Below are 12,500 nucleotides of genomic sequence, written 5' to 3' on the forward strand. Positions count from 1 at the left end.
CAGGCACATGCAGTTTTATATATTTGTTTTTCCCAGAGAACCAGAAACCAAACAATACTCCAGTGCTGTAATGTGAAGTATCATTTTGAATTAGAACACGTAGAACACGCTCCCTCTAGAGCTAACAAAAGCTCTGATGCATGAGTACTCCCCAACATCTGGAAACAGCATTTGATGTATACAATTGGTGGCATTTTCCTTTAATAATTGTTGAAGTTTTCACCAGTACTGAAGTTAGTTAAAAAATCTAACATTATTCTTACATCACATTAGAATGAAAGCTTTCCTATTAAAGTCATTTCCACTATTGTGACATTTGTCTTCATTGGTAGCACACTGAAAATAGTACGATGTGTTTTGTAAGGTTAGACTATTTACTTAATAGATTTTTACTTAAAAAATGGCTTGATATTTACAGTAATATAAGATTATTTTCTTCCTGTTTCCTCAATTGTGATTAATTTTACTGTCCAAAATATTCAAATATTCCCTTTTTTTTATTATATGAATCATGAAAGTGATTCCATCAAGCTCTGTGGATTATCTTGAGTAACTGTATCATGCTTTCTGGAAAAAATACATTGCTGTTGAGTTTTCAAAATGTATTTCTTGGTACTTTGAGCATTGAGCAAGTAAAGTGCAATCTATTTACACTATGTTCACAAAAAGGCAGATATCTCTACAGGTGATAGCTCCAAAACTCTGTAACTCACACCAAAACAGTCTAGATGGATAAATAGCACTGGAGGTGAAAATCTGTAGCGTTGACTCTTGGGTGAACTGTCCCTTTAAGCCTCATTGGAAGACATGGAGGGTAAATAACGTTCAATGATTTGAATCTCACCTTGAACAGAAGTGCGATTACTGTCATAAGAGACAGTCATCAGTATTACATTGTGTGCTGCCATTTGGCCCCGAGGTGTAAATGGAAACACCACGTCACTGTGTTCTGCTCAGCAGCAGAATGGTTTCTCCTCTCTGTACGCCGGGACAAGGCAGATGATCATCCTTAGGGCAGAGGTTCTTCAAAGAAAGTCTTCTGTCGAAACAAGCAAAAAATAATAATTCTTAAAAGATTCTTTATTTTTCAATGTTCAGAATTCTGTCACGGATCATAACGAAAACTGTGTCTCTGCTTTTCATGGAGTGGGTTAAGCAACTCATTGGAAAGATCATATTGGTCCATGATTGACTCCTCAGTCGTGCACCATCCTTTTTTCCCGGCAGACATTTTGACTTATTGTTATAGGAAAAAGAACAGGTGAAACAATTAACTCCGACAATAGCTCTGTTCTATGAAGTGTGTCAAGAAAGCCTTTCAGGAGGGCCAGCAGGTACAATACCAAGCCCTGGAACATCTAAAAGAATACAGCCTTCATTATGCTGTTAATTACACCTGCGGTTTTGGTTCTTTGACATGTCAGAATGTCAAAGACGTGGGCAAAAAAAAGGGTTTCTTTCTTTGTTGTGAACCTGCTGCGGCAGACTATTTCACTTCGTGACAGACTCTCAGGTAAGCTCAAAATTACACATATAGTGTAGTCAACAATGTAGTCAACAGTGATGTGATGCGACCGGGAACAGCCATGACAGCTCTTTGGCTGCTGACAACCACAGGATCAGGACCACGGAGAGCTCCTCTGTGCACTGGCAGGCAGGAGCAAGATGTGTAAGCCATCAGTGAATTCTAAGGCGCATTTCTCTTAATTTTATATCCCAAATTGTCAAACAAATGTCATCATTTTAAATATATGTAACTTAAAATTAGTCTGGCTTCTGTAAATGCCTCACCAAGAAAGAGTTGCCAGAACATTTGCATAGCGTTTGAATACAGTGAATATTGAAATAAATAAGTCACACAATTTCACTTTCCAATTTTTATTTTTATGTCTTTCATAGGCCAAGTTTTGAAATTTTTTTGTAAAGTAATACAGTGATGTGTCGTTACTCAAGTATCAAGATCTAGTCTTGCCCTTGGAAATAGTACAAAAAAAACAAAAAAAACAAAAAGAATTCACTTGGTTCCTATGCAGAGATTGCTTCATCACTGGGTGGAGTTTGCTTAGTTATATCCTTATTAGACAAACTGCTCTTGATTGACATTTTCCACCTCCTATCGGGGACCTGTATCATCACTATTGGTACAAGTACCCAACACTAATTCTCAACTCAACTTTTTGGTTATATTTCTTTCTTCCAATTTTTATTTTGAATTGTCATTTCACTACGCTCAAAATATCAGACAATAAAGTGAAACAAAAGTATTGACCTCAATGAAAGTAAACAAATGGCAGTAGCTTTTACATCGTTTCATTAGTGTATGCTCTGGACAGGGAAGCTGATTATGCTCAGTGGAAATGTATCCCACTCTTCCTTTAATGCTCAGCAACTTTATGATTGCATACTGGTATGTCCTGGTTCTCTGTCTTTTGGTTTTTGAGTCCTTGTGTCATGTTCCATGTGTGTCTTGTTTCCATGTATTATGTTCAAGGTTTTTGTCATGTCCTGTTTTATTTTGAAAAGCGTCACTTCCCCTGTGTGCCCTGTTTTCATGTAGCTTTGCTTTTGGTTTTCTTGATTGCTTTCTTCCTCCTAATGTGTTTCACCTGTGTCTCGTTGTGATGTCTATTTAGTCCTTTTCTTCCCAGCCACCTTTGTCAGAGTGTTTGTGTTTTTTTTTTTTTTCCATGTCATGCCAGGAACTTTCATTTTGCCTTGCCATGCCATGCCAGGAGTTATTTTGCCACAGTTTGCTTAAGTTTTGTATTCACAGTAAGTGAGAGCCTTTTTGAGTTTGCTTTATAAAATAAAGACTATTGTTTTTGGACCTCCACCTCGCCTGCCTGCCTTTTGACTCTGCACCGGGGTTCAGCCTTTTATGCGTCAGCGACGCTGACAATTGTGACAAAGTTAGCTTAACTTTTCCACTGCTGAAACCAGTAGCTGTCTGGAAATTGTGAAATTGAAAGCTTATTATAAATATCATCAATAAACCAAATGCTGTAATCATAATATTATGGATCATCTTCTAAGGAAATGAATTTCCGCAGCTTATATCAAGTGACTATGAATCTAAAGCATAATTTGTGGTCCACTGATAACATTATTCAAAAACAAAGTGGCATTTTGTCCAGCCGGTGCATCACAAAGGCAGTCTGTGAAATAGTGACAACATTTAATTATAAGGATTTGTGTGCATGGGCACAAATCCTGTTTCATTCAGAAATATGAAGAGAAGAAATATGGTGTAGATGCACAAGGTAGCTGTGCAGAGAGTCACAAATATACATGAATATATATATATAAAATTTTATATATATATATATATATAAAATTCTTGTTCATGTACATGAACTTGATTATATCTTGTGACTGTTTGACAAACTGCTGTGGTTCTATTTTTGATAAAGCAAAGCCTCAGCAGTGAAGAATCTTTGAATTTCTCCCAGCTACCAGAGTTTTAACAGTACAGTCAGTACTCAGTTCCGGCTCTCCGTGTGGCTCATGTCAGAAGTTAGCGAAGCAGCAGTTAATGTCCGCCGCAGCACCCTCACCCCAGACCCTCATGCATCTCTCTCTCTCTTCAAACCGCATGATATGTATTCAGGCGTTCTTCTTCCAGACACATACATATACATACTTTTAGCTTTGCCACTGGGCAGCCACACAGCCGGGAAACCCTTTTGATGTGGAACCCCTGAGAGATCTGACAGGCTTTGAGAGGAGAGAGCACAAACAAATACATCTTTCCTCCTTCACTGTCATTGTCTCCACTTCAGTCAAATACAAACAGGCATGTACTAGAGCATGTAAGGACACACACACACACACACACACACAAAAAAAAAGTCCATCTCAAGACCACTTAGCAAACAGTGTTGTCAGGGTTACATATGAGCAAGCTGTTTCACCTATGAATATTTCATCAACTGGATGACTGAAGCGTTGATGCCTCCAAACCTTTTCTTTAGAAATGTGTTGTCTGATCATGTTTGGAAACATTTCCTGTGATTTTGTTTTCAAGCTGCAGAATATGCCATGATGTGTCTTGAAATGCTTGCCAGCATCCCCTCCCCGTTTTTTTTTTTTTTTTTTGCTGCACGCTTGAAGCAATCAAATTCCGGGCACAATCAGAGTCTTAAGCAGCCTCGTCATGAATTGCATTTACAGCAGGCTGAGGGTGCATTTTCTGAGGCTCTTTGTGCTGGAATTATGTTCAGCTCGAGTCCAAGTGCAGCACGGGGAGAGCATGGGGATGAGTATGAGGGGAAAGCAGCTGTGTTAGCAGCTGAACTAATAAAAGAGCATCTAAAAAGAAACACCCCGTCTCCTAATGCCTCACACTGACACTGAGGAATTAACGACTGCTATGTTCCCAGGAATTCATTAATGCTTGGCATGAATGAATATTGCTGTCCAACATCATATAAAGTAGTACAAAAGCTGGGATGTTAATGTTTGCTGTCTTCTTAATTTTACAGAGAAAATGAAGTTGTAATTTTGGGTACACTGGCTTTAATTGCCATAATGTTTCATATTGAGATATGATTTTATGACCTCACTGTAGTGATGCTGTGATGTTTTTGCTTCAGTGGATACATTTCATGGGCTGCGTTCGCACCATAGTTGATTGTATTTCAGTTTGTACTTTTGGTCTTTTGTTTTTGAATCAACAAAGATAAAACCTAAAAAGAAAATAAAAAATATGTGTGTGTTTGGGGGAGAGTCAATAAAGATCCAGTGACAAATGTTTTCTGCGGGTTAGCCATGCCAATGAGCAGCAGAAAGCTCAGTGGAGGTGCTTTCCTTTTTTATTTTATCAGTCCACGTCAGGACCTTATGATCAGAACAGATCATTAACAACTTAAGTGTGACAAACATAAAAATATAATTACATAATAAGAAATATTATGGTTGGACTTCTCAATCTCTTAGCATCTATCAGATATATACTCTGTGGTGATAAATTTAAGAAAAACATGATTAAATGAGCAGAAAAGCCTTACCCAAACAAAGATGCTTCCATACAGGAGTTAAAAAATGATGTGAATCATATACTGTTGGCTTTACAGTCACCACATTTGTGGAGTTGTGAGCAACATTAACAAAACCCTAAATTAATCATTGTTATTGACAGGTTTGCACACACATAAGCCCATAATACAGACATGCACAAAATGGACCGTAGAAATGAGACACGGGATGGCCATATAGTGCCCAGGAGGAGGACTGGCATCTCTCCAGCCACCAGTCCACACTCCACACCATGGTCCATGCAGTTCCCAAGTCCACCAAGGCTGAGCTAATGCCACTGCAGGAAGAATCTTGCCAATATTCCAATGTCATGTCCAGTAAAGATCCACCTGCTCAAGCACAATGTACAAAGAAAGAATTATCATGCACTGAAACAGGTTCAAGCTATTTGATTACATTCAGCTGGGTTACACTCAGCACAGTGGCGTACCACAAAAGAAACACAGAAGGTACTGTGTGTGTGTGTGTTTGTGTGTGTATTGGCAGCGTGTTGCTGCCAACAATATTATGTTATAGAGGCTAGTGTGGGCACATGCTCCCAGATGAGCATCATTAAACGTTGCTATTAATAGTTCATTTTAATGCGTTGATGGCTAAGTTCCATGGCAGCCGTGGCCTACCGGCATACGTGGCCGGAGGGTCACCGGTTCGATTCCCCCACCGGACGGGCAGGAAAAATTTGGGTGTGGTGGAGTGAATAATGTGAAAAATGCTCCCCCCCTTCATTATCCGGCTGATGTGCCCTTGAGCAAGGCACTTAACCCCCCAATATGCTCCCCGGGCGCTTGATGCTGCCCACTGCTCCTGTGTGTGTTTCACTGCATGTAATTTGCTGGGTGTTGCATGTGTGTGTTCAACTAAGGATGGGATAAATGCAGTAGTAAAATTCAGTGTGTGTGTATGTAAAAATATATATATACTGCCAATAAAAGTTGATTCTTCTTCTAATGAATAAAGTAAGGTTACCGGGTTTAAGCGCACAAAACTCTTTAATGTATTGGTGACAATTGATCACAGGCAGCTTTGGAGTTGTTGTAAGGCATAATGTCAGTTTCTGGCAGAGCAAGACTAGCGGTTCTCCCTGCCTCCAGCTTCTGTGTGAGGCTCCAACAGGCTAAACACATCCTGGAGCCATGTCTGGGCTGGACGCACACAGATGAAATTGATATCGATTTCCTTTTGTGACCAGGCTTTACAGCAAACAGGCATATTTCCTTTAAATGCGACTAGAGTCACACTTGAAGCTTTCATGTTCAATTCCAGTCATTTTCTATTACAAAAACGACCACATTGAAGTCCTCTTTTCTGTTTGGTTATGTGGATATGCACACTGTGCTGCAGGGCTCTGGAGACTGCAGAGCCTTGTCATCTGCATTGCACACCATTATCAGACATGACTAATTCAGCACGTGGCCAAAAGACTCTAAATGCATAATTAAATATTTAATAGGTCCACAGACTATCCACCCACCTAACACTAGCTGTTTCTGTGCAGCATTTATGCAGAAAAGCACTGAAGCACTTGGGGCTTCTCCTTCACCTGAACACACTGTAGCTTACAGGGCTTGGTTTGTCATCTTTGAGATGTGCCCATGGTTAAGTCTCCTGTGGGATTTAATAAATGCATGTGAACTTTATACAGAGAAATGCCACCATGTGACCCATAGTGGTCATCCTCTGTGCACACAAGTAATCTTGTTGCTTTTTCTGTTGCTGTTTTACCTAAATTGTTTGTTTTGTGTGAACTCCAGTTGCTATCTAATCTCTGGATGCAGCCCCATGTCATTTGGCTTTGTACAGCTCATGCTGAATAACACTGTCAGAGACATTAAACCCCAATTTGAGTGTGACCTTTTTAGCTGCTTTTATCTAAAGAACTCAGGGAAAGGCAGCCTCTCATATTGTGAGGATTTTGTCTGCTCAGTGGCTATTCACAAATTAGCTTTTGTCCCTGCCTAATATATACCAAATTGTCCAAACTTTACACAAACCTAATAATCCTTAAAATTCGGATGCTGCTACATTCCCCGTGTCTTTAATCACACATAACACAGTGCTATTTTTAAAAGGCAGACTTTTTGTACATGGCTTATTTTAAGTGATACATTGATCCTCAGTGCCTAGAAACATTTAGGTCTTGTCAAGCCCAGCTTGCTGAGCTGGGATCTGGCCCTGGTCCCATACCACTGTGGCTGGGGTGTTAACTGTGCGGGGGAAGCTGAGACCATCCAAGCCAGAGAAATCATCGCTGCTCACATCTCATCCCCCAGCCGTGGTTCTGCTGAAAGAGGAAGAAAGTGGCTCCAGAGATGTGAATATGTGTCAGCTTATGGGGCATACAGTGAATAATGTGATTGTATTGCTGTATGTGTGTGTGGAAAGACTGTGACTGTGTGCATCTGCAATCATGCAATGAATGAGAGCAGGCCCATACATATAAGCATATAAGCATGTATTGGCTGCCTCTGCTTGGTGTCATCATTCCTTCAATGAACAGAATGTGGGGGGTGACTATAAAGGTCGGTAATCCCATTAACATGATAGCATCAACCAAGATGAGAACAGATAATATTTATTAGGTTGTTATTTAAAATTTGTGTGGGAAAAAAAAATGCAGAATAAGTGCAAAACTGGTATGAAGCTGGTTTCCTCTATATTACCTGGTCTGATATTTAGTTTTCATCAGTGTTTGTGCTACAGCTACACAAGTGTATATGGCATACAGCTCTAATGTAAAGCCAAAAATTTAAAGTCTGATAATCCCTCAATGTGAAAGCCTAAGGGGATAAAAGAGCATGTAAATATTAGAATATAAAATATATATTATTTTGAAATTTTACAAGTAGGTTGAACTGAAAATATGCAGTCTCCAGAGAAGGCAGCAAGAGAACTGTCTTGGGGTCAGTAAAATCAAAGGTTTCATTCCATGGAACGTGGTCATGCTCTGCAAACTTCAAGACAATCTGTGTGTTCCCACACACACACACACAAAAATAAATAAATAAATAAATAAAAATAAAAAATACAGCAAATCCAGAGTCCAGGGTTGATTTTGGGTGGGAGAAGAGCTTGGAGTTTAAACTTCAGGGAATAAAAAGTGGATTTATGTTCACTGTCACCAACACATTCTCATCCCTGCTTATTATTACTGACATGCATACATACCAATCTAGATATGCAAGGTATCATTTGGCATCTGTGGCTGACATGTAAAGGGTTGAGTGAGTAACGTAAGGGAATAATTTGGTTTACTTCCTGTGAAATATGAATTGTTCTACGTGAAACATTTGTCAAAATAAAACAAAAAAAAAAACAGTGTATATCTTCAAGGGCTTTTGAAATATTTGTTTTTATTTTAGAACAATCTTCTGTGTAAAAATGTAGGCCTGATGTTGGCTAAAGAAGATAGGACAGCTCAACTCATTAGAATTAATCCTCTGTTGGGTATGAATATTGAAAGCAAATTCCATTCAAATCCAGTTGTTAGTCATTTTCAGATACATGGATTAAAGCATCAATTTGATCCTGATGGTAGTGCTAGATGAAATGCCAAGGGTCATTAAAATCACTGGCATTATTTGGAGACATGGTCTGCATGGTGTGTCGTGGGGTGATTATGAGCTGCTGGGCTCCTATTAGCCCTCCATTACCGCCACTATCTGCGTTATGTGCAGAGTATTTCTATATTACAAGGCCCCAGGTTTGCCCAGTGGTAATTTAATTAAATATGATTTAGGCAAATTCACCATAAAAGGATAACATCATTTGAAATAATGAATGTCTTAAAGGTTTGCCATAGTGCCCCTCCTTATAGGCAGGGCCTCAGATAATAAAGCGTTTAGGTAATAAAGTTATATGTTTAGGTAATGAATATTGCAGTGAGCAAATGAATCTCATTGCCTTGTGACTTCTATACCCTGAATGTGGTCCATTGGTTCCTACTGAAGATGTAAATGTCAAAACAAAAAGGTTTAGAAATATATATATATTCAAAATAATTAACCATAAATTATTCTATTCACTATTTTTTTAGCAAATGGTGTAGTGCACTGACTTTTACCAGTGGTGGACTGCTGGATTAATACATATTAGGTGCACAAATGCTCAAAATCAGTTGCAGAATCAATGCGTTATTAATTTTTGTCTGTGAATGTTTTTTTTTTTTAAGATATAAAAAAATACAGAATATTACCAACCTATTATTTGCATATTCCCAAAACAAAATTAATCAAACTAATAATAATAAAAGTAGAACTGATGTGATGACCTGAAACCTGATGTAAATAAGGCAAAGTCAGTATGAAGGGTCAGACATCTGTCTGTCTTTACACTGCAATCTGGAATGTCTTCTGAAATCTGAATAAAGAACTAAATGTCTCTGTCCCAGTTTTCAGTGTTGGGTTAGAATGAAGTTTTAATGTTTAACAGCAGTAATAGTAGTTGGTGGGCTATTGACACCATCACATTGGCCATTTACTGCACTCTGCTGTCAGTCACCATGTCTGTTGGTTCACATTAGTGGGGTTGTTTATGTCCTTGAGAGCTTTGCCTCTTTTGGTTATTACTGCTGCATTTTTTCATCAGTATCTGCTTCCAGTCTGGATACTGCAACACCACTTTTGAATAGATGATCATTTTCCAAGGTGCTTTGAAGGTCTCCTGGGGTGGAAGAGAATTTGTTCTCATTTCAAAGTGCCTGCCCTCTGTCACAAGACCCTGGATTATCTGCATGGTTGTGCTTGTGCCACTCCACTCCGTGTATTTTACTAGTACTTTGTATGTTACATGTAGTGTCCCTACAGAAAACATGAGGGCTGTTAGACTAAAGACATGTTGGCAAGGTTCACACAGTGTTAAGTGAAGTTTTTCTTATGCAACTATATATGGATCTGAATTCAAGAATAACCAGCTAAGTCTTTTGTCGGCTCTTTAAACAGATGCTCTCCTGTGTGCATGTAATTGAAAAAGATAAAATTGTAATTAATACGCAGCTTCCCCTTAGCCACTCAACAGAAGTCCAACTAGTCAAGCTATGAATGGAGACTGCTTTCGCACATCCACTGCAATGCAAGCTACTTTTTCAACATCCAAACTCCAGTAGTTTAGTAAGACCATCCTTAATTGTCTTGGGAAAATTTTACTTCATAACATTATCACTGGTAAACCAGGCTGTCAGGCTTATACATGATTCCATAGTTGAACTTGAACATAAATGTGCTGTGGCCTCAAAATGTTTAAATTGTTGTATTTATGTCTCAGCCACTGTTGAACGTGTAATACTGTGTGTAATGTTTTAGTAGTGGTAATCGCTGAGGATTCCAACTTAGATTTCTTGCTTTAATTCATCATACTGAATTATTATAGTGATGTTTCATATGGTTGTACAAATTTGCAATGTTATTTTTGCTTGCAAAGCAATGTGAGTAGGTTTGAGAGTCTGGTCTCCTTCATATTTCTGTGCACAGATTGTCACATACAGTAACACACACACTTCGGTTTGATTCAGTTACTGTAATCATAACACAGACGGACCTCAGTGTCTTACATCACTATCATTTTGATGTCAGAACAGTAATTACGATATATATTTACTGCTATGATACATCACCAAAATAATCATTGATGAATATCATCATAACCATAACTAAGCAGAACAAAGTGACATTAATATTACCACTGCTTCTAGTATTATAGGTTTGTCCAAGTGGTGTTGCCGTACCCCAGTAGAAGCTGTTAAGTAGGTAGTCGGATTTGACAGGTATGTGCAGAATGATCAGAATGATGTTGTTTACATCCTCCCCTTCCTTGTCACATGCTGGGGTTTCTCAGCTGACTCTCAGTTGTGCCCCATTTGAAATTTTCCTTTCTACACACTGGAGGAGCAGACTCAAACATGGACCATACGTCAAATAACCCCCATCCCCAGTGTTGGAGGTCATGGCCTCGGAAACCAAACGTGCTTTATGGATGCCTGGAGGTAAAGCTCACTACATGCTGGAACGTACTGGAAACATGACCCACATTCAGTGGAACATACAAACATACTGATAAATATTAGCTTTTGCGCACACACACACAAACACACACACAAACAGCATATGTGCTCTTTCGCCCAGTTAGGTACTGCTCCCCTACAGCTACAGCATGCAGAAAACTCTTGATCCCAGCTGTCGTATCATTCAGCACATGGTCTGATGTTTCGGTAAATACACTTGTTTGCCATCAAATCTTTAATCACATTATTCAGGGGGGTATACTACCAGGCAAGTTCGACCTAGCCAGTCAGAGATAACGAGTATTACGATGGTGGTTATCAACTTTCTTTGTTAAGCAGGCTTTCGGCTTCAAGCTCTGTTCACATGAAAAGGGGTGTTTGGTCCGGCATTCAGGTCTTCTTCATCTCGAGTTACAATGAAGATATGTTATATAACACCAAAAAGCAACACTGTTGCTGCAAATAAGGTAAGAAAAGAAAAATGCCTTTTGTGTAAATTCCTAATTTATTTATTTTACCACTCAATGCCCTCTTAATGTCCCTTTTATTTCTAATGTCACAAGTGCGCGTTGCAAAGCCTTTAAGGTTCAAACTCGATACAGCACATTTAAATATTACACAGAAATTGCAATCAGGTCTTACACTGTCCCATAATGGAGGACACATGGAAATCACTTTAGTTCTTGGCCAAATCACAGTGAAATGAATTTTATTGATCTTGATTATCTGTGATAAATACCAATAGACTAAACCGCTTTCTAGAGCTGTGGTACCAACAGTGTAAAATAGACCTGGCAGGAACAGAAGAACATCATCCAAAGTGGTCTATAGTTGCTGCACCTTTTATCATTAGTGTATGTGGGCTCCTGTAGCAAAAAACACACGATGGATGCAGTTTGTGCTCTAATTACACAACTCTGATTATTAGCTTACAGTAAGTTATATATAGTGCATATAATGTATTGTGTCACATAAGAACCTATATCATTGACAGATACTATTATCAGGAGTGCAGCATTACATCCATTGCTAACTCATTAAGTCTCACCTTGTATGTGAAGGTACACGCATGATCAGTGACATCAAAACTAGTCTGAATCACAGTCCAGTTCATACAAGACTGTGATTGGTCTTCAGACAGATCGAGACGGACTTTCTTTCCCCCACCTTTATGCCAAGTTCAGCAAATTTTAGGGAAAGAAGAAAGACAATTCTATACAAGAAGCTCAGTCTAATTGTTACTTTTTGAGTAAAATGTTGAATGTGTACATGTATATGAAAGTTAGTCTGCTGTGAAGCCAAATTCGTAAGTGGAACTGTAAGTGGAAAAAACATAGTTCTCCAGCTCCAAGGTTTAACCCATATCTTCTAAGATTTCTGCAAGTTGTTCAGTACACACAAAATGAGTTTCTACAAACTCTGGTCCTCAGTAAGTAAGGAAATAGTGTTTTTAAAACCAGTATCTCATTTT

Source organism: Scatophagus argus, chromosome 9, assembly GCF_020382885.2.
Source record: "Scatophagus argus isolate fScaArg1 chromosome 9, fScaArg1.pri, whole genome shotgun sequence".
NCBI lineage: Eukaryota > Metazoa > Chordata > Actinopteri > Scatophagidae > Scatophagus > Scatophagus argus.